The sequence below is a fragment of the Dromiciops gliroides genome, chromosome 3, assembly GCF_019393635.1.
Source record: "Dromiciops gliroides isolate mDroGli1 chromosome 3, mDroGli1.pri, whole genome shotgun sequence".
In the NCBI taxonomy this organism is placed as follows: domain Eukaryota; kingdom Metazoa; phylum Chordata; class Mammalia; order Microbiotheria; family Microbiotheriidae; genus Dromiciops; species Dromiciops gliroides.
The window spans coordinates 414,074,753-414,098,285 of record NC_057863.1 but is presented as its reverse complement, the minus strand read 5'-3'; the positions used below and the strand labels follow the sequence as shown (position 1 = coordinate 414,098,285).

The window sequence follows — 23,533 nt, the reverse complement described above, 5'->3', positions numbered from 1 at the left end:
GTCTATTCTGCTCTTTACGATGTTATTCAATATATTTTTTTTCATTTTTTAACCAAGATGTTAATTCTCTATTTATAATTTTCTTGCATCACTCATTTTCTGTCCCAATTTTTCCTCTATTATTCTTATGTCTTTCTCAACTAATTAAGAAATCTTGTTGGATTTGGGTCCTCTTAGTACTTTTCTTTGAAGTTTTGCTTTTGGCTCTTTTCACATCATTGAGTTCTTCTCAAATTTATGTCTTGATTTTCCCTGCCCCCATTGTAGTTCTTTAATGTTTAAAGTCTTTTTTGTTGCTGTTGTTTGCTCATTTTCCGATCTTATTCCTTTTGAACTTTTGGTTAAAGTTGGGCTCTGCTTTCCTGGGAGTGTACAGGCACTGTTCCAAGCTTTAGGTATTTTTGTGTTGCTGTTTTCAAAGATAGTCCTGGGGTTCTTCAGGTTGTTGTTACTCTTATGGTAGTATGACCCTAGGAGAGGTATGGTGACTGCTTTCCTGGTCTATGCTCTGATCTCTACCCAGAAAGGGTCACTGGTCCCCTGAAGCCACAAGCACTTACCTTAGAAGTGTGTCCAATAGTTGGGAGCCAAGATGGCAGAGGAAAATTAGTGAATTGCCTGAACTCTTCCCAAGATCCCTCCAAGTACCTTCAAATAATGCCATAAGACAATTCCTGGAGCAGCAGAACACACAAAAAGATGAGGTGATATAATTTCTGAGTCAAAGAAAATGTAGAAGGTCAGCAGGAATGGTCTATTATATGAGGTTGAGAGTGGAATGCAGCCCAGTGGAGGCTGTGCCAGTTGCAGAACCAACCACAGCATAGACCTAACCCCAGTTAGCAAGGCCTCAGAAGCCTTTAAAATAGCTACAGCAGCAGCTGCTTCTGGAGCTTAGCCCACACATGGTGAGGGGGTCGAGAAGTTTGCCAGGGGGAGATAACAAATGTATCTTTTCTGGCACTGAGCAGGGACCCTTGTTTTGCCTGTGTTCACATGTGGGTCACAATCTTGGGTGGTGATCCCAGGTTGGGGAGGAGCACAAACACACAGGAGCTTGCAGCTACAGTGGAACAGGATTCTGTTCTGGGTTTCAGGGCAGAGAAGCAGGCCTGTGGTTGCTTGCAGGCCAGAGCACACACAAGGAAGGTGGTGAACATACCTCTCCTTAAATCATATCACTTTCAAAGAACTAAGGACTTAGATATTCCTATAAGCATCTCAGAGAACAGCTACTTAAATCTCCTGAATCTTGGACAGTGTGCCCTACATCCCAGAAGCATTGCCAAATTTTAACAAAGAGTTAAAAGTCAAGAAAAAGGATTATAAAATGAACAAACAGAAAAAATACTGACCCTAGAAAGTTTCAATGGTTACAAGGAAGATCAAAATATACCCTCAGAAGATAAAAACATCAGAGGTCCTACATCCAAAGTTTCCAAGAAAAATATGAATTGGTCTTAGGCCATAGAAGCACTCAAAAATGACTTAGAAAAAAAGTAAGGGAGGTCAAGGAAAAAATGGAAAGAAATGAGAGTGATGCAAGAAAATCTTGAAAAAATGTCAACAGCTTGAACAGCTGAATGGGCTAAATGAAAAAAATAGGTACAAAAGCTTTCTGAAGAAAATAATTCTTTAAAAATTATTATTGAGAAAATGGAAGCTAATGACTTTATGTAAAATAAAGAAACAAAAAAAGCAAAACTAAAAGAATGAAAAAATATAAGGCAATGAGAAATATCTCTTTGAGAAAACAACTGATCTGGAAAATAGATCCAGAAGAGATAATTTGAAAATCACTGGACTTTCTGAAAGTCATGATCAAAAAAACAAAACAAAACAAGACAAAAAAAAAAAGAGCCTAGACATCATCTTTCAAGAAATTGTCAGGGAAAATTGCCCTGACATTCTAGAAGCAGAAGGTAAACCAGAAATTGAAAGAATACACTGGACTTCCTGTGCCAAAATGACTGAGTGAGGAAGCAACCCACTGAAACTATCCCAGCTCTTCCCTCCAAGCCAACATAAAACTGTGTCTGAAATGTCCCAGGAGCAGGGAAACAACCTATCAGCCTGGCAGGAAAGGTCTGTCCTACCTATGTGGGAGGAAAGTGAGTTCCAGGAACAGTAAGTAGCAGCAGAAGTGTCTGGCCTCACAGCAGGGTCCGGAGACTGGGGCAATCTACCAGGGAGGTTCCACCCACTTGCACACTAGCAGTTCCCTGGGCAGGTGTGCAGTCTGTCCAGGATAGCAAGGGCTCCCACCAGGTACCCCAAAGCTAGCACAGACTTCTAGGGAGGCTTTGGCCCCACTACTGACCAGTAGTGAAGTCTTGCCCAAGACTGGTCAACAGCAAATTCCCACCCCTGTAACCTCCCAGCAGAGAGACTTTTTCCAGGGCAGATGAGCACTAAGGACTCAGCAGATTGCAAAAAACAAAGCAAAACAAAACAAAACAAAACAAAAACACAAAACCTTTCCTGGGTCTGCTAGCACAGGGACTGGTTACCATAGTAAACAAAAAGCTGCCTCCCTCCCCCCCACACACACACAGACACACACTTGGTCATATTGGGAACAAAATTATTCTTCTAGGGCCTGCTAACAGAGTAACCCAGCAAGAAGGCTCCACCCCTGGGGCATGTGATGGGTAAAATCTAATGTGTGGTCAGCTTTCTCCTGTCCCCAGTGTGTTGAAAGCTAGGTAGGATTTACTTATAAATTAGAAGCTTCAGCAACAGTTTAGGCATTATGCGTTTATTAAAGAGTAAAGAGAGAACATATAGAGTTCAGAAAGAGGAAAATCTATCCACCCTAGAGGAGAGATCAGAGTTCAACCTGGCCTGGATCTTCTCGTTTGTCTTCTGACACCATTTCAAGGTTCCAACAACCAAGAGGAAGATACTGTGTCTGTTAGACTGGAAGCTCTCTGCGGTCTGGAAGACAGGTGGTCCCCACTCACTGCTCCAAGCTAATTGGTTGGTAGCATTCAAGTTCATTGATTGACATGATTTGGAGGTGGTCTTAAGTTAGTTAACTTCCTTTAGATAGTTAGGAGTTTCTGTGTTTGGGTTGGGTGGGGGGGCGTTCCCTGAGTCTACAGCTTCTGAGAACAATACTCTTGAGGGCCAGGCAGGTACAGCTTCAATCAAGTCAACTTTAAGTAGGTTAATCAGCAAAATCAATCACTCTCATTTAATTCAATCAATCCAAATCAATCTCCAGGTGGGGCCTTTGGGAGTTGGCAAATCCCATTATTTTCTCACAGGTAGACCAACAACAAGATCAATCCTCTAAGGACAGTCACTAGAAAGATATTGTTAACTTTATCAACCCAGCAAAAGAAAGGTGCTAAGCCCTGAAGCAATATGAAAACAACCAATATGACCCAGAGCCTCAGCACAAAACCTGGGACATTTTAGGAAGAGAGCCCAACTCGAATAAAATATCAAGGCACAAAAATGAGCAAAAAAACCCCAAAATTTTTTTAAAAAGCTTGACTGTTGACAATTACTGCAAAGTTAGGGAAGATCAAAACATAAAGAGTAACAAAATGGCTACAGGTGAAACTTAAAAAAAAAAAATCAATTTGCTCTCAGGCTCAAAAAGAATTCCTGAAAAACCTTAAATGGGACTTTAAAAATCAAATTAGAGAAGTAGAAGAAAAATTGGGGAAAAAATAAAAATAATGCAAGGGAACCATGAAAAAGAAATTCAAAAATTTACTGAGGAAAATAATTCCCTTAAAAACAGTTTTAGCAAAATGGAAAAGGAACTACAAATGGGCACTGAAGAAAATAATGCTTTAAAAATTAAAATTGAACAAATGGAAACTAAAAACTTTATGAAACACCGAGATACAATAAACCAAAATTTAAAAAAAAATTAGGGGCAGCTAGGTGGCACAGTGGATAGAACACCAGCCCTGGAGTCAAGAGTACCTGAGTTCAAATCTGGCCTCAGACACTTAACAGTTACTAGCTGTGTGACCCTGGGCACATCACTCAAACCCAATTGACTCACTAAAAAAAAATACAAAATAGAAAAATATGTGAAATTAGATCCAGGAGAAAAAAATATAAGAATTATTGGAGTACCTGAATGCCATGATAAAAAACAAAATGAAACAAAACAAAAAACAAAAACAAAAACAAAAAACCTGGACCATATCTTTCAATAAATTATCAAAAGAACAAAAAAAAAATCATGAAATATTAGAACCAAAAGGTAAAGTAGAAATTAAAAGAATCCACCAATTACCACCTGAAAGACATCCCAAAATGAAATCTCTTGGGAATATCATAGCCAAATTTCAAATCTCACAGATCAAAGAATAATTATGGTAAGCAGCCAACAAGAAAAGTTCAAATATCTTGGATGTACAGCCAGCAATACACAGGATTTGGGAGCTTCCACATTAAAGAAATGCAGGGCTTCGGATATAATATAACAGATGTCAATGTTGTTAGGTTACAGCCAAGAATCACCTGCCCAGCAAAATTGAATATATTCTTTCAGGAGAAAAATAGACAATCAATGAAATAGAGGACTTTCAAGCATTACTGATTACAAGGTCAGAGTTGAATAAAAAAGTTGAGATCGAATTACAAGATTCACAGAAACAGAAAAAGGTAAAAAAGAAAGAAGACAGAGAAAGACAAAAAAAAATTGAATAAGATTAAACTGTTTATAGTCCTATATGATAATATATTTAAGTCTTAATAACTTTAATATAAGAGTAATTATTAGAGCAATAAGAATTATATGTAAAGAGGATGTGGTCCTAAGACAATATTGAAAGGATGATAATATTTGTAAGTCTTAACAACTTTGCTATAAGAATAATTAGGAGTATGTGTAGACAGAATATGTGGTCATAAGGTGACATTGATGGAACAACATCATAGAAAACAAAATAAAGCTCTAAAAAGAAATTGCATGAAAGAAGGAGGGGAGAAATTGGATGGGTGAAATTAATGTTAAATCTTTGCCCATGCCTCCCCCAACAAATACACCCACAAAGAGGCCTAAAAGAACTATCATTATGGAGGGGAAGATGGGGGGCATGGGCAAAGATTTAACATTAATTTCATCAAAGTTGGCTCAAAGAAGGAATAACTAACACATTCAGTTGGATATAGAAAACTATCTTACCCAACAGGGAAGTTTAAAAAGGGACAGTTATAATAGAAGGGGGAGGGTGGACTGATACAAGGGAGGGGATTTGAGGGTGGTGATATTTAGTAAAACACTTGTGAGAAGGGAGACATTGGGGGGTCAGGGGGGATAAAGAGGTGAAAAACAGCAAAGAGAGAAATAAAGAGTAAGACATCATAACTATAAATGTGAATGGAATGAACTCACCCATTAAACTGAAGTAAATAGCAGAATGGATTAAAAACCAAAAATCAATAATATGTTGTTTATAAGAAACACATTTAAAGGAGACACACACAGGGTACATGTAAGAGGCTAGAACAGACTCTTACGCTTCAGCTGAAGTAAAGAAAGCAGGGGTAACAATTATGATTTCAGACAAAACAAAAGTAAAAATAGGTCAAGTTAAAGAGATAAAGAAATAAACTATATCTTGCTGATAGGTACCCTAGACAATTAAGTCCTATCAATACTTAACATATATACACCAAATGGTATAGCAACTAAATTTTTGAAGGAGAAGTTGAATGAGTTACAGGAATATATCGATAATCAAACAATTCTAGTGGGGGACCTTAATCTTCCCCTCTCAGAGCTGGATAAATTTAATAAAAAATAAACAAGAAAGAAGTTAAGGATATGAATAAAATTCTTGAAAATTTACATGTGGTAGATTTCTGGAGAAAAGTGAGTGGGAATAGAAAGGAATATACGTTCTTCTCAGCAGTACATGGTACTTACACAAAAATGACCATGTATTAGGGTATTAAAAACCTTATAACCAGATGCAGAAAAGCAGAAATAGCAAACACAGACTTTTCATATCATAATGCAATAAAAAGTACATTCAGTAATGTATGATGGAAAGAGAGACGAACAACCAGTTGGAAATTAAACAATCTTGAACCTAAAGAAGAAGTGGGTCAAAGAAAAAAAAAACATGGAAAAAATTGATGATTTCATTAAAGAAAATGACATTGATGAGACATAATATAAAAATTTATGGGATGCAGCCAAAGCAGTTCTTAGTGAAAATGTATATCCTAAACTGCATCCATCAATAAAATGGAGAAAAACAGATCAATGATTTGGGCATACAATTAAAAAGAAACTGGAAAAAGAACAAATTAAAAACAAATCAGAGGCATCAAATCACATCTATCAGAGTGGCAAATAAAAGAAAAACAGAAAATTTTGAATGTTGGAGGGGATGTGGGAAAGTTAGGATTCTAATCCATTGTTGGTGGAGTTGTGAAAAGATTGAACCATTCTTGATAACAATTTGGAACTATGCCCAAAGGGCTATAGAAATGTGCATTCCCTTTGATCTACAATATGACTGCTAGGTTTATATCCCAAAAACATCCCCGACAAAAGGAACAAAAAGACATATTTGTACAAAAATATTTATAGCAGCTCTTTTTGTGGTGGCTAAGAATTGGAAATCAAAGGAATGCCCATCCATTGGGAAATGGCTAAACAAATTGTTGTATAAGATGTTGATGGAATATCATTGTGCTATAAGACAATCAGGAGGAAAAAAAGGCCTGGAAAAACATGTATGAAATTATGTATTTTGAAGTGAGCAGAACCTAGAGAAAATTGTACACAGAGACAGCAATATTTGTTGATGAAGAACTATGAATAACTTTACTATTCTCAACAACACGATGATCTAATACTATCCCAAAGCACTATTGATGAAACATACCATCTAGCACCAAGGAAAGAACTGATATTGATGCAACAGACTGAAACAATATATTTGACACTTTCATTTTTCTTTTTGTCAAGTTTTCTTGTAAAAAATAACAAATGTGGTGATGTTTTAGATAATCATACAAGTATAACCCATATATGATTGTTTGCCACCTCAGGGAGGAGGGAGGGGAGAGAGAGAAATAGGGATAAAAATTGGAACCCAACACTGTAAATAAAAATGCTTATTATTAAAAAAGGAGGAAAAAATCCTTTGATCACCTACTGAATAAGATCCCAAAATTAAAACTTTCAGGAATATTATACTCAAATTCCAGGGCTGCCAGGTAAAGAAGAAAATATTATAAGCAGCCAGAAAGAAAAAATCAAGTATTATGGAGCCACAGTCAGGACAGCACAAGATTTAGCAGCTTCTACTTTAAAGGATTGGAGGGCTTGAAATATGATATTCAGGAGGGCAAAGGAACTGGGATTACAACCAAGAATCACCTACCCAGTGAGCCTTAGTATAATTCTTAATGGGAAAACATGGGAATTCAATGAAAGAGAGAACTTTCAGGCATTCCTGATGAAAAGGACTGAGCTTAATAGAAAATGTGACTTTCAAATACAAGACTCTAGAGAAGCATAAAAAGGTAAACAGGAAAAAGAAAACATAAGGGATATTAAATTGTTAAACTGTTTATATTCCTACATGGGCAGATTATACATGTAACTCATAAGCACTCTCTCATTATTAGGGCAGCTGGGTGAAGTTTATTTAGACAGAGGGCACAGGTATTAATTGAATATGAAGAGATATCTTTAAAAAATAAAATTAAGGGTTACAGAGGAATGCACTGGGAGAAACGGAAAGGGAGAGGTGGAATGGGGTAAAGTATTTCACCTAAAAGTAGCAAGAAAAAGCTTATAATGTGGACAGGAAGATGGGGGAGATGTGGAGGAGTGAGTGAGACTTACTCTCATTAGTATTGACTCAAAGAGGGAATAACATACACACTCACTTGTGTATAATTATCTTACCCTGAAGGAAAATAGGAGGGGAAGGTGAAAGAAGGGAGGGCAGACTGGAGAAGGGGGAAGTCAGAAGCAAAACACTTTTTGTTTTTGTTTTTGTTTTGGTGGGGCAATGAGGGTTAAGTCACTTGCTCAGAGTACTAGACACAGCTAGTAAGTGTCAAGTGTCTGAGGCCGGATTTGAATGCAGGGCTTCCTGAATCCAGAACTGGTGCTTTATCCACTGCACCGTCTAGCTGTCCCCAGAAGCAAAACACTTTTGAGCAGGGATAGGGAAAAAAAAAGATAGAAAAGAGAGTAAATGTCATGGGGAAGGAATAGGATGGAGGGAAATACAGTTAGTCATAGGAACTGTGAAAAAAAATTGAAGCAAGTTCTTCTGACAGGACTCAATTCTCAAACACATAGAGAACTGAGTCAAATTTGTTAAAATAAGAGCCATTACCCAATTGATAGATCATCAAAAGATAATGAATTTTTCATATGGAATAATCAAAGCTATCTATAGTGACATGGAAACAAATACTCTAAACCAACTATTTATTGGAAAGATGCATGTCAAAAGGATTCTTGGGTACTACCTCATCTCTATTGGATTGGAGTATAGTAAAGCAGAGGAAAATGACAAATGTAGGGGGTATGGGGAAAATGAGACATTAATACACTCTTGGTAAAGTTGTAAACTGATTCAAACTTTCTGCAGAGAAATTTGGGACTATGGTCATACGGTTATACAACCATGCAGGCTTTTTTTTTTTTTCAGGGTAATGACGGTTAAGTGACTTGCCCAGGGTCACACAGCTAATTAAGAATCAAGTGTCTGAAGCTGGATTTGAACTCAGGTCCTCCTGAATCCAAGGCCAGGGCTTTATCACTACACCACCTAGCTGCCCCCATGCATGCTTTTTGACCTAGTAATACCACTACTAGGTTGGTATCCAAAAAGAGATTTTTAAAAAGTTGAATTCAAAATTGAGGAGATGCCCATCAATTGGGGAATGGCTGAACAAATTGTGGGATTAGATTATGATGAAACACTATTGTGTTATAAGAAATAATGATCAGCATGGTAACAGAAAAACCTGGAAAGACTTACATGAGATGATGTGAAGTGAAATGTACAGCATACAAAATAACAGTAATAGCATAAGATGATCTGCTGTGAATGCCTTCGCTGTATTCAACAATACAATGATCCAAGAGAACTCTGAATGACTTATGAAAAATGCAATCCATTTTGAGAGAAAGAACTGATGGTGTCTGAATACGGATTGAACCATATTTATTTTAGTTCCTTTTTCTGCAGTTTTTGTCGGTTTTCTTTCACAAAAAGACTAATGTGGAAATATTTTGCATGATTACACTTGTATAACATATTCAATTGCTTGAGTTCTTAAGGGTGGTGGAGAGGGAGGGAGGAAGAGAATTTGGGACACAGTTTTAAAAATTGATGTTAAAATTTGTTTTTAAATGTAATTTGGGAAAAAATAAAATTCTAAATAAATGGGTAAAAAATTGTGCCCATGCCCCTGCTTCCTTGTGATTCACCACCAGAATTTCTCTTCTCACTTGAACCACTCCTCAGTACTGTTTATGGGCAATAGAATTACCAATCAGAGACAACTGTATCCAGTACCAGCAAAATATTTCTTGTATTTCTCTTCTGGCCAGTAGTCAGATCCTCTTACCATCTCTGGCCAGAAAGTTTCTGAAGCTGCTGCTGAGGCCACCGTATGTGTGGTATCTAGAGAGACATCCAAACTGGTATCAGACTTCTCCTGCATACCTCCCAAGTTTTCTTAGGGTGGAAAAATGTCTCACCTTGATCATTTATTGACTCTGCCATTCCAAAAGTTGATTTGAAGCATTATTTTTTTATTTATTTTTAAAGGGGAATGTTGTGAGAGTTTAGCCAAGTGCCTGCCTTGACTCCTTCCTACTCATTCCCTCTACTCTACAATTCCAAACCGTGTTCACTATCCTCACCATGACTTCCAATCCCATTTTTCAGGCCACAATTCCTGTACTTGCTCACCTTTCCCATTTTGTGAACTACTGTACCCTAGATTGTCTGCTTCTACAAAGTTCCTTACACTCTTATCTGAGGAAAGAAGCTAAAAGATTTCTTAACTTTCTCATGGTCACATATTATCTGCAGGGAATGTTTTGATATTTTTGTTGCATTACTTCAATTTAGCCCATTTCCTTGTATATAGTAAGGGTATAGTAAATACTTAGGAAAATGAAACTTGGGGCAGCTAGGTGGTGCAGTAGATAAAACATAGGCCCTGGATTCAGGAGGACCCGAGTTCAAATCCAGCCTCAGACCTTTGACAATTACTAGCTGTATGACCTTTGGAAAGTCACATAATCCTCATTGCCCCACAAAAAAAAAGAAAAAAGAAAATGAAACTTACTGAAACCTGTCCTAAAGTTAATAGTAACATTTTTAAATTATTTTTTCAAATAAGCTTTTAATTACCAAATTTAACAGCCTTCTCTCAAAACTCAAATACTAACAATCATTCTCTTCCCTTCAGGTTTTTGTAACACCATCCTTCTCAGTAACCTTTGATGAATCTTCATTCAGACCAAACCTACTAAATTTGGATGTCTTCAAAGTATCTGTCCTACTCCCTCAAATCATCTCCTTCTGGACTTTTCTTTTTTTTTTTTTTTTGGCGATCTCATCAATTGCTATGAAGTAATTATGTCCATGTGGATTGTTCTAGGATTTATTTTTTCTAGCTTTAACTTACTTTCTGACCTCCAGTCTCCAGTCTTGCATTTCCAATTGCTTTTTTCGGTATGCTGATTTGGATTGCAGATGTTATTCAGTTGTGTTCAACTTTGTGATCCCACTTCGGGCTTTCTAGGCAAAGATATCAGAGCAGTTTGCCATTTTCTTCTCCAGCTCATTTACTGATGAAGAAACTGAGATAATTAGTGTTAAGTGTCTTGCCCAGGGTCACACAACTTGTAAATGTCTGAGACCCAATTTAAACTCTGTTCTTTCTGAGGCCCAGCTCAGTGTTCAATGCACTATACCACCTGGCTACAGATTGACATCTTAAATCTAATATGTCCAAAACAGAATTCATTATCTTTCTTCCAAAATGGTCCCCTCTTGCTAAATTTCCTACTACTGTTGAGGGCACCTGAGTAAATCTTAGTTACCCAAATTCAAAACCTAGGCCACTTTCTCACTGATTACCCTCCCCACACAGATATCGAAGGTGTTGCTTAGTATTGTTAATTTTACTTTTGTAACATTTGTTGAATATGTCCCCTTTTGTCCTCTGATACTGGAACCACCATGGTGCAGGTGCTCATCACCTCACATATAGACTATTATAATAGTCTCCTGATTAGCCCCTCTCCCTAGAGACTCTTCCCATTTATGTCTAAATTCAACTTTGATATCAAAATGATCTTCCTATAGTGCCTATCTCACTGTGCCACATCCCTATAAAATAAACTCTAGTGGTTCCCTATTACCTCCAATATCTAATATAAAATTTTTCTTTTCGGTATTTAAAGCTCTTCATAGTTTGACCTCTATTACCTTTCTGGTCTTCTTATGCTGTTTTCTCCTCCATATTATTCTACAACACAATGACATTGATCTCCTTGCTATTTCTCTCACAAGATACTTCAAGTCTCCACCCTATATCCCAGCTCTATAACTGTCTTCCATTTTGTCTATACCTCCTGGTTGCTCTTGCTTCTTTTGGGCCACAGCTGTAATACCACTTTCTACATGAATGTTTTCCTGGTCCTCCTTAATGCTAATATCTTCCCTCTGAGAATATATCTCCAGTTGGTCATGCATATATCTTGTTTGAACATGGTTGTTTTCATGTTATTTCCCCCATTACATTGTAAACAACTTGAATGCAGGGATTATTTTTGCCTTTTTTTTATATATCCCCAGAGCTTAAAATAGTGAGTGTTAACTTAGGATGTACTTGATGAATATCTGTTTACTCCATAAATGCTTATTGATTGAGGGATGAAATAATTACTTTCCAGTCTATTTTTTATTATCTATTACCTTCTTGTTATTGCATGGATTTTGCAAATGAAGAAACTGAGACTGAGAATGGTAAAGGGATTTATGACAATATGGATAATAATTTTCTGTCTCAAGATTTGAATTTTTCTTCCCTACTCCAAGTCTGATGCTCCATCCACTATACCCTGCTGCTTCAGTTGATTTGATATTTAAAACTTAAATGGTATGTTAATCTATACTGTTCAAATTAATTATATATTAATTTTTGATGCTTTGGAATTGTACAGATTATATGAAAAATATTTAAAATTGTCAGAATACTGTTAAACATTTTAAATCAATAGTTTAGTGAGTTTCTCAAATATTTCCTCAGATGTTAATGTTTCATTCCAAATGAGACAGATTACAAATGAATTTTCTAATACTAATGACAGTTTGAATTATAAAATTGTATTTTTTAAATAAAATGAAATCTTTACGTTGGTTCTGATGTGGGGCATTCAGGCTCTATTTTTCCTTCAATATTTCATTATGCATGCTACATACAATACAATTCTTGCCACTTCAACTTTTGTGTTTGGGAGGAAAAAAAATGGGTTTTTTTTGGGTTTTTTTGTAATCTACTGTAAGATTTTGTAGCTTTACTGGAAGTCTAATAAATTTTTATCTTTTACTTGATATTTATGTTTCTTATCCTACTTAACTTGCTCACAAAGGGTGATTCAATTATCCTTTGAAAGCATTAACTTCCTCTTCCCTTTCTTCATTGCTACCCAAGCAGTATATACCAACCTCAGGCCATTTACTGTTGTCATCTTTCTATGACCATTAATTGATTGTGGTTTTTTTTCTATGACTAAGAGATGGTCTCTAAAACAATATTTTCATAAGCTCCCAAGATAATATGTGCTTACTTCAAAAGCAAGGTGTTAAGGGAGATAGCCACAGGTTTGAGTAGCATGTTTTCATCCTACCTACCACTCTTCCTGATGCCCTGTTTCCTATTCAACACAATTGATTATGTTGTGATCAACTACTTTTGTGAGAAGTATCAGGAGAAAAAGGAAAAGATGACTGAGGGATTAAATAGGCCGGTAGGAATTTTGGTGGGCATTCTAATTTCAATGAAAAGTTAATTTAATCTTCAAGAAATGAACACGATTAAAATAGAACATCAGCACCATAATTTAGGAGAGAGAGAAAGAAAGAAAAAAAAAAGAAAGGAAGGAAGGAAAGAAGGAAGGAGAGTGAGAGAGAGAAGGAAGGAAAGAAGAAAGAAAGAAAGAAAGAAAGAAAGAAAGAAAGAAAGAAAGAAAGAAAGAAAGAAAGAAAGAAAGAAAGAAAGAAAGAAAGAAAGAAAAGTTAAAATATTTGAATGGAGTTATTTTTGTATAAAGAAGAAATTGACTGATTTATTTAATATTTCAACTTTCAGCATTATATGGACATAATTTTATATATTTTGAAAGCTCCCAAGTTTTGCAAAAACCATACAAGAAAAGGTTGTGTACCTTCCACTATGTTATTAAAACATTTTGAGAAATATATACAATATGTTAAGGGCTAAAATTCTAGCTAGTCTGTCTAAAATATCTAATGAGTGGTCGCCAATAAATTATAAGCTTTAGCAAGAGTTAGACATTTAAGCATTTATTAAGGAGAATAAGAATTTGATAAAGAGACAGAGAAAGACATTTCTAGCTCCCTTCTCTGCCGGAGTCCTCAGGAAAAGAGAGAGACCGAGCACCAGTCTCTTCCTTCTTCATCCCACTAGGCAGCGTCACTTCCTGGTGCCAAAGAAAAGACTCCTGGTCTTGCCCTCAAAGACCTTCACTTCATGGGTGGAACTCTTCTACAGTAAGTCTCCAGCGGGTGGCATCATTCCAATCGTTACAGTTCCCCAATTTGTTTCCTCAAGAAAGGGGACTTTTCCTTGATGAAACAGTCAAAAATAACAGAATATAATAACCTATGCTGAGTAACAATATGTTAATAACAATATAGAAAAGGAAGAGAGGAAAGTTTTGTTCAGAGGGGCAATTTTTTTTGTCCTCATGAACCGACCCTTTGACATTAGTCTTGCAAAGGGAGGACCTCTGCAGAGAGTACATGTTACAGATGGTGTATATTAAACAGAAAGAGAAAAGAAAAAACAACAACAACAACAACAACAAAACAAAACTGTTCATTTAAAGTCTCTGAAAGTCTTTTTTCAGATGTCCTCTAGGTGTAGTGGTGGAATGGAAGTCTTTTCAGGGGTTGATGTGTGGATGCTGGTAATCAGCCAGGAAAATTTCCTACAAAATTGAGCTTAACACAACTTTAAAATAGCTTTGTCAATAATCAAATCAAACAATGAGAGTTCTCAAAAATATGTCTAAGGGAATTCAGAATCTTAGTTGTAACACATTAAACATATAATAAAACAAAAATTGAAACATTGTTTAAAATTATAATATTACTATAGTCCCCCCCTTCTGGAGGGTAATTGAGAAGACAATTGCTGCAATGTTAATTTTTGTAAATAATTTTTATCTTTGTCTCATCACTTCTTGCATCATCTGCCTAATTATCCTCATGCCATTATGAGAAATTAAAAAATCTAATATAATTGGTAACAGGTGTCAAGGCCAAATTCAACACTATATTTATGATGACACCTGAGATAATTATGGGGGTTACCATAAAAGAACAGAGAAATGATGGCATATGAGCATTCCCACACTTGAGCAATACATACTGTCCATGCAATATGCCGAGCTTAAAAGAGGTGGATGGAATACATGTCCATGCCACCAAACATATTGGAGGAAACTGAGTCAGAGTTAATCAGATGCATGGGATTGAGATGTCCATGGCATCAGGCATATAGGAGGGGGCATAGAAGCCAGGTGTAGAATGAGATGGGTGGGATGAATACTTCCAGCCATCTGTACAATATTGTGGGGAAAAAGAGAATAAAATATTCAACCAAGAGAATCCAACCTCAACATTTGTCAAAAGCCGTTCCCTCGGCCATACCTTGACTTCATGCATGTCTGCCCTCATGTGGCAGTTCAGTACATGTATTTCTCTTGTGACTGGATGGCATCTTGGCCAAGTGGCATCTGATAACTCGGAATAAAGGCAATTAATGTCTTAAATGATAAGTTCCCATAATCCATGTCTCATATGGATTTAAAAATTGAGGATAATAAATGATAGCAAAAATGTGAATACATGTTGGCTCAGAATATAATATATAATTATGCAACAATTTCAAATAATACCCCTTTTTTTACTTAGTATACAATTATTTTTGTGAAAAATCAGAACATATTTAAATACAAGTTAAAGCACAACACAATCTCAAAGAAAACTCTTTTTGAAAAAAGAAAACTTTTAGAAACATTCCCCTCTTTTTTTTTTTTGGAATATGCTTATCAAAAATAATACTTCTAGAATCAATTTACACTTGCCATGGCAACCAATTTGCCAGGGAAATGCTTTAAAGAGTTTGATCAAATAATCAGTTGAGAAAAAAATAACAAAAACGAACAACTCAGAATATGGGAGCAGAATACTCCTAGAATTAACATTGTATAATAAAATCAAAACCATCTTGCAATGTTTCAAAATTAGATAGACAAATGAATAGAAGCAAATACACATGGAACAATAAAAGACAATGAAATTCAAACTAAGGAAATCTAAATGAATATGAACTTAATATTAATATGAGTATTATAAAATATAAACTTGATCACATGACTATAAAAAGCTTTTACAAATATTCTCCTTGTTTTAAAAACTAAGTATAAAACACCATCTCAAAAGCATGAAAATCTCTATGAAAATAAACCCATACCATTAATTTCAAAATGTATATGTAATAGCATAGAAATCCTATGTAACCTCTGAACTGATACTATTACTCTGAGTGAATTCAGAACACTTTTGATTCTGATATTTAAAATCCCCAATACTCATATCAATACCTTGCTGCTTACTTCTACATTTCTGTACAATATTCCATGGCAAATTTCTGTACAATATTCCATGGCAAAAGAAGCAGAGTCTTGAACTATGTTGATGATTGTCATTCTTATTCAGCTTAAGTTTTTCTTCTTTAACCCCTCTATATTGTCTGTCAGTCTTTTCACCATACAAATGCTTTATAAGCTTACTAATTAAAGACAAAAGCAGGTTAGCAAAATTATGAACAAAATGAGCATATCTGGAATTTAAAGGGTTTTCTAAGGTTGTCTTAGAAGCACAGGCAGGCTGGGGAAGAGCTGAGCCTGAAGCTGCAAATGTAGTTAGAGAGAATTGAGCATGCTCATCAGATCTCTGGACTTCCCAGGCAGGGGAAGCAATGGGCTTGGCCATGGGAGGAGTAGAGGGTGGGGTCTGGAGAGGAGGGGAGGGACCAGCACAATTTGAATCAGACTTGATTTTGAACTCAGGCCTGGATTCCTCTTCCCCCACTTTGCCTCCAGGTGCTAGGGGATTAAAAGCTTCTATAGGGTGGGTCATTGCCTCCAGATATGCAAAATTAGAGCAACAATTAGTGTTAGAACTGGGAAAAGCTGCAGGAATCTCTTCTGGTTTCTCTGAAAAAGCATGGTTGGGAGAGGGGGAGATATTTCCTTGTGTGAGTAAGTTGCTGGCTCTTTTAACAAAAATAAAAAGAAAAATAGAAAATCCACAAAAACAAAGCATTAACATGATCTTATCTCCCATTTGTCTGGTTAAACAGACTAAAATCAAAAATAGGGTAATTAGGGAGTTTAAAAGGTCCATTCGAAAAAATTTAAAGGGAAAACACAGCCAGTATGCCAGTACTTAGCAGTTAAAGGGAGAGGGTAGGGGAAATTTCTTACCCAACCAGAAGATCAGAAGACTGAGGTATATCATGTCAAACTCCTGCTGAGCAACTCCAAATTCAGTAAAGATTTTTCCTTAAAGTCCATTATCTCACACATTCATAAAACTTTTCTAGCTTTGCAGAAGACACTCCACGGGTATAACCAAGGATTACCTAGATTACAAGATGAAGCACTAATGTAGTACTTTAGTGGTAATATTTAAATGAAGCCTCAACAATGTTTAAGGTTTATAATCAATCTCAAACTGAATGTTAGGCTGCTGTCATATTCACAGTTGAAACACCCACAGTTGAAGCTGAGTAAAAATACCACCTACACACAACCCCTCCCCATCCCAAAAGTAAAAGGAAAATAAATCTTAGTGTTCAAAATTCTAACTACTCAGGTCACTCTCATTCAGAAATCCTTAGATTTAGAAACAGAACTAGGGTGAGGGAAAGGAATTTTGTCCCAGGACACTGATATATAAGGAAATATATGTTCTCTTTCCATAATCCATGTTTACCTGAGTTAAATGGTTATTGGGTATACCCTGAGCCACTGTTCTCTAAGGAGTGTGTCTCTATTCTACCAATGTGATGTGACTGCACCTGTCTTGGGTCAGTTGTTCTTTGTACCACTTCACCTCCAAACCTCAACTTCCAGTTACTATGATTCCTAAAGACTGAAATGAAATTTTCCTTAATAGAACTAGATGGGTTGTAGAGTGACAAAAGTAGAACTAAGGAGTCATCACATATGAGAAACATTATCTCCAAAGAAGTTTACTATGGAAAACTTCATCCAGACTCCAGTATCATTTCTTATATTCCATGTAAATGTTTAGATGTATCTCAACTTTAAATCTTCAATTTTAATACTTCTCATTTAACAGTGGATGTCCCAAATTTGGAGTTATGAGTAAACATATTTCAAAACAATTTATTACAGAAATCCAAAATAGGAAGAAGTATGTTGACAGAGAGATAATTACTATATTTAAAAGGAAGATGAAGATTCTATTGTGAATACAATTGAGTCGAGGAAAATATTGACAAAGAAAATGATTAAAAGAAGATATATAAGGGTGTGGAAAGATAGTATAATTGATAGAAATCTGGCTTTGGAATCAAGAAGACCTGTGTTAAAGTTCTAAGACTGAAACATTTTAGTTCTGATAGTGAGGAAGCCTTCTATCTTTCAGTGTCCCCAAACAATCATCTATGATGATAAATTGGAGATGAGAATGGTTTGCATCATTAAAGAAAGTTTCTACACCTGACATTGCAAATAGTGACAAAATAATAGTTACAGATCCAAATTTATATGTACTTATATGCACATTATATATATATATACATATATGTGCATATATGTATATGTGTGTGTGTGTGTGTGTGTGTGGTGGGATATGTGTTCCCATCAAAAAGGATTCCATGTAAAATATGAGAGAAAAACCAAGGCTTAAAACTGAAATTATAAGGCTATAAATTATAATACCAGGAGAAAAATGGAAGAAATAATTAAGATTGTCATATTAGTATAATAACATGATTTGTTCTTAAATTAAATTTTCTTTTTCCTGATACTAATATAATTCATTTCAGTTTGGCAATAGAGATGTTTTTTCTTTCCAGTATTTGATTCAGATTTCCAAAGAGATTATGAATTTCACTTTTAGAATGTGCATCTTATTGTCTGATAAAATTTTATAAACAAAGAAAACACAATATATTAAACTAGTTTTGAGAAATATGATAGAATACTTCAGTGGCATAGTTATTTTTCTTTGGTTATACACCTAGATAGGATAACAACTTTTCATCTTTTATTGATACATTTCACTAGATTTTCATTTTAGAAAATTATAAAGCAAAATGTTCAAGATATTTTGTGAAAATATATGTGTATACATATATAAGAACATACATATTTCTGAACATACATATCTGTATGCATATATGTAATATATATATATATATATATACTGAGTATATGTGTGATGAATTTATTACTTTAAAATTTTCTTCTTAAGGAAGCACCACACAAATCTTTTTCAGAGCTAGGTGTCCACAAGTGTGGATTATTTATTGTAATGAGAGATTTTTTAGATAGTATTGTTTTTGCTTAATTTTTCTTCTCTCCTTATTCTTTTTTTCCATTACCAAAATTTTTCTTATAAAGGATGGATCTCTGATGTGGTTAAGGAGAGAACTACAGAGAAACTCTAGGTCATATAATATTTAAGATGTAATTTTATATTTTGTGTAAGATGCTAATCCAACCACTTTACCTCGACAATATCCCATGCATTTCCTTCTCTAACTACAATTGAATATAAATTTATTAACCACCTATTATGTTAAAAGCATAAAAGGTGTCCATACAAAGATAAAGTCAATACTTCAGGAACTTAATATCCTATGGGGAGAGAGTGAGTAGAAGTCAACTTATACAGAAAGAGAAATAAATCCAAAGCAATTTAGAAGTGGAAATATGCATTGAGGAAGGCCTCCTAGAAGATCAAATTTGAGTTAGTCTAGATTAAAGATTGAGACTTCTATTTCCATAATTATTCCCTTTCTTGTCTTCCCTTTGGACTATCTCAGTAGTCTCTTAACTCATATTCATGTGTTAGGTTAAGATGAAATTACCCATTTTGACCATACCACAGTCTTGTACATGCACTTGCTATGTATATGATTTGCTTTTATATTAAGTTGTTATCATTAGACAAATCCTTATATCAACTTTCATTGTCTTTCCTTCTTTTGAATGCAGAAACACATTTAAAGGTGTGTGTGTATACACATATATATGCGTGTATATACATATATATATATATAATTATGCCAAATTATATAAATTATATAAAATAAAGCATTCTAAAATATAAAATACATATACAAAATAAAATTATTATAATGCATTAATTATATTAATATAATAAAGCACATATAATTACATATGTGTATATGTATGTATATTCTTTTTATTAGACTGCCCGTAGAGTCAAAGAGGTAGGAGTAGAAGCAGGAGAAGAAATTGACATAGAGCCAAATGGAGAAGGAAATAGAATGAAGTAGTTTGTAGTTAGTGATATCAAATGGTACAGAAAGTTCAAGAAAATTAAAGATTGAAAAATGATGAGCTCATCAATTAAGAAATTATCAATAAGAGTTTCAATCATGAATTATGAATGGGAGCCAGATTTCAGACCCCCAAAGAGAGAATAATCCCCTTGCTATAGTAGCCTTGGCTGACAACCATTTAGAAAATAAATTTGTATATAAAATCTTTCAGAAGAAAAGAGCTACAAATTAAAGTTATAAAAAAGTGAAATATGGGCAAGAAAAACAGATATATTTATGTAAGAATCACAATTAAGTCAGGTCATCCTTTAAAAAAGACAATACATACAAAATATCTACCCATAGTTCTGTTATAGTAAACTCTTCATCATTGCCAGCAGAACCAGCGTATTTGGACTCTAACTTCATAGATCCTCATGTACTAGATGACTAACTATAAATGTCTCTAAAAACAAAAAAAGAAAAAAATACATTCAAGAGAAACATGTGAACTCAGAAGTAATCTATGTTGGAAGACATACCACTTTGAGAGAATAGAGGTATTGATTGTCTAGTTATTTGAAAGAGGGAAGAATGTCACAGTCTAAAAAAAACATGGAAATTATTACTACCCACAAAGAGCAATAAAAATCAATATTGAATCCATATGCCAACTTTCCTATGTTTACCAACTTCAAAAGTAATCTATAAATATATAATATATAATAAATCTATAAGGAAAAGCATCCTTGATAGAAGTAGGAAAACCAAACAGACTTTCAAAAAGAACATCCTAAAGCAAACTGTATTTCTTATAACAACACAACTGAATGAGTGTTAGAAAGCATATGAGAACCCTCTGTTTACTGTTTGTTCCCTAATTTTTTAGATGATTTGCATGCTGTTTTAAAATACAGGGTCATGGTTGAGAGAGATTGACTCAGTGATACAAATGACTAAAAGAAAGAAACAGATAAGCAAAACAAACCCTTTTATTAAAAGAAACACTCAGCAAGGATATCAAAGAAACCCTGCTTTGTGAGGGATAAAGTTAGGGAGATGACCACAATAGTCCAAAACATCAGAATCCATCTAATCAGAAAAGTTATAACCCCTTCTAAACATTGGTTTGCATAGGATCAACCAAAAGGCATGCATCAGTTAATTTAGCTTGTAATGTTAGTATCTCCATGACAAAGAGCTTAAACTCCAAGGCCATGAAGCCTATTTAGCCTCCTGGGATCCAAGGTATGAATAGGATGAGTAATATATAATGCATTCTGGGCCCTGGCCCAGTCAATAGAACTAAGGTTATATTGTATTTCTACTAGTAAAGAATCTATACCTTGATTTCAGTTACAAAAAGTCACTTATAAGGGAAGCATATGCTCTAAATAATGGAGAAAAGGGTAAGCAAATCTGAAATCATAATTACCCCATAAGAACAGTTGCAGTGTCATCAATTTCATAAATCAGTCAGGAGTTAAATTGAAGATGGATGTTTTTATAAGGTAGCACTTGGAAAATAGTAAACAAGACAAAAGGCTGGGTACCAGAATCAGAGAACTTCAAGAATGCCTTTGCTTCACAATACTTGTGAAAACTGTAAGGGTAGTGTGCAGTTGCTAAGGGCTTACACCCCTTTCCTTGTAATGTGTCCACTGACTTATGATGTTGTATCCCTTCTCCTCTCCTTACTCTTCTATACATTTACCTGTTCTCTTGCCGCCCCCCCCCCCACACACAACTGGGGCTTCTATCTCCAGATGAATGAAATCATACTTAGTCAGAATATAATGATTCGCACTTTCTCCCTGGGAGACCCCAAAGCCCAACCTCTGATTTTACATGAGTGGGGCAGAAGAATTAGTTGGACAATGTTATTCCCAATCTCCTCCCTCTACCTCATCCCTACCTCAACTTCTTCCTTTCAATCAGACTCCATTATCCCTCCTTCACTGCCAAACTCTTCATGGTGTTCATATAATTTGTCTATACTCTCCTGTAGATAAGTTAATTGTAACACTGAGGACAACATCTTGCTTTTCTGGAAATGAGGTGGAGGTTATCTGAATCTGGTGTTTGCAAAACTAGGCTGAGAGATCTAAATGGATCACAGAAAAGGGAAGGAAAAACAAAGTCCTGCTGTGGTACTGGAGTAGTATTGAGCAGTAGTGAAACCTCATCATCATCATCCACTCTTTGATCATTATAACTGGCATTAAGACTGAATTAGGACAACTACATACCCTCATTAATTAATTGGCAATTACAGAGGATGAGCTCTGTCCATAAGGATATTAGTTCATTTATCAAAGGCAAGAAGAAGCAGCAAACCAAAACTTATATTTAAAAATTACATTTCAACTTCCAGTAAGGTCTATTATGCGAGAGTGATATGCTATTTTTTTTTAATTTTTATTATTTTTTCAGGGAAATGAGGGTTAAGTGACTTGCCCAGGGGCACATAGCTAGTATGTGTCAAGTGTCTGAGGCTGGATTTAAACTCAGGTTCTCCTGAATCCAGGGTTGGTGCTTTATCCACTACACCACCTAGCTTCCCCTTAAATACCATTTTTAAATAAGAAAAAGGGCTAAAAAGGCTTCAATCTGTATTCAAACACCATCAGTACTTTCTCTGGGGATGGATAGCATTTTTCATTATAAATCCTTCAGAGTTCTCTTGGATCAATGTATAGCTAAGTTATTCATAGTTGATCATTTTACAGTTTTTCTACTACATTGTACACAGAGCATTTCACTTTGTATGGGCTCACATAATTCATCCTGCTCATTATTTCTTATAGCATAATTATATTCTATTATAATCATACCACAATTTGTTCATCCATTTTCCAATTGATGGCATCTCCTCTATTTCTAATTGTTTGACAACAGAAAAAAAAAACCTGCTATAAAGATTTTTGTGCATATAGGTCCTTTTACTTATTTTATCTCTTTTTGGATAGAGACCTTGTAGTGGTACTGCTAAGTCTAAAAGTATATATAGTTTTATAGACCTTTGGGTATATTTCCAAATTGCTCTACAGAATGTTTGAATAAGTTTACAACTCCAACAACAGTACATTAATGCCTCATTTTCCCCACATCACCTCCAATATTTGTCATTTTCCTTTTCTATCCTATTAGTCAATCTAATAGATTTCATGTAATATTCCATAATTGCTTGGATATTTCTCCAGTCAATAGTGACATAGAACATTTTTCTTTCATGTGGCTATTGATGGTTTTGATGATTTCATCAGAAAATTATTCATATACCCATGTAATCCATCAAGTGGGGAGTGTTTCCGACTTTCTACAAATTTGTCTTTGTTCTCCACATGCTGAAATAATGAGGCTCCATCAGAGAAACTCCCTTCAACATTCTCCTCACAACCACCAACAGCAACCACATTTCCTTCCATTCCCTCTCCCCCACCCAATCTATTTCAATCTCAACTCCATTCTTCCTCAAAAGGGCCTTGCTTCTGACTACTCCCTCCCCCAAACAAACTTCCCTTCTATCACACCCCTCTTTTCTTATACCCTTCTGCTCCTGCTTTTCTGCAAGGTAAGATAGATTTCTATACCTAATTGAGGATGTATGTTATTCTCTCTTTGAGCTAATTGTGATGGGAGTAAGATTCACTCACTCCCCTTCGCCTAATCCATTTTCTCCTTAGTAGTAAAAGCTTTTTTCTTG

The 23,533-nt window shown here is 35.2% G+C and overlaps 1 pseudogene; it reads right to left on the bottom strand.

The window, feature by feature from the left end:
- Positions 1 to 23,255, bottom strand: part of LOC122747725 — a 40,475-nt pseudogene extending 17,220 nt beyond the window's left edge.
- Between the last annotated feature and the right edge of the window lie 278 nt (positions 23,256 to 23,533).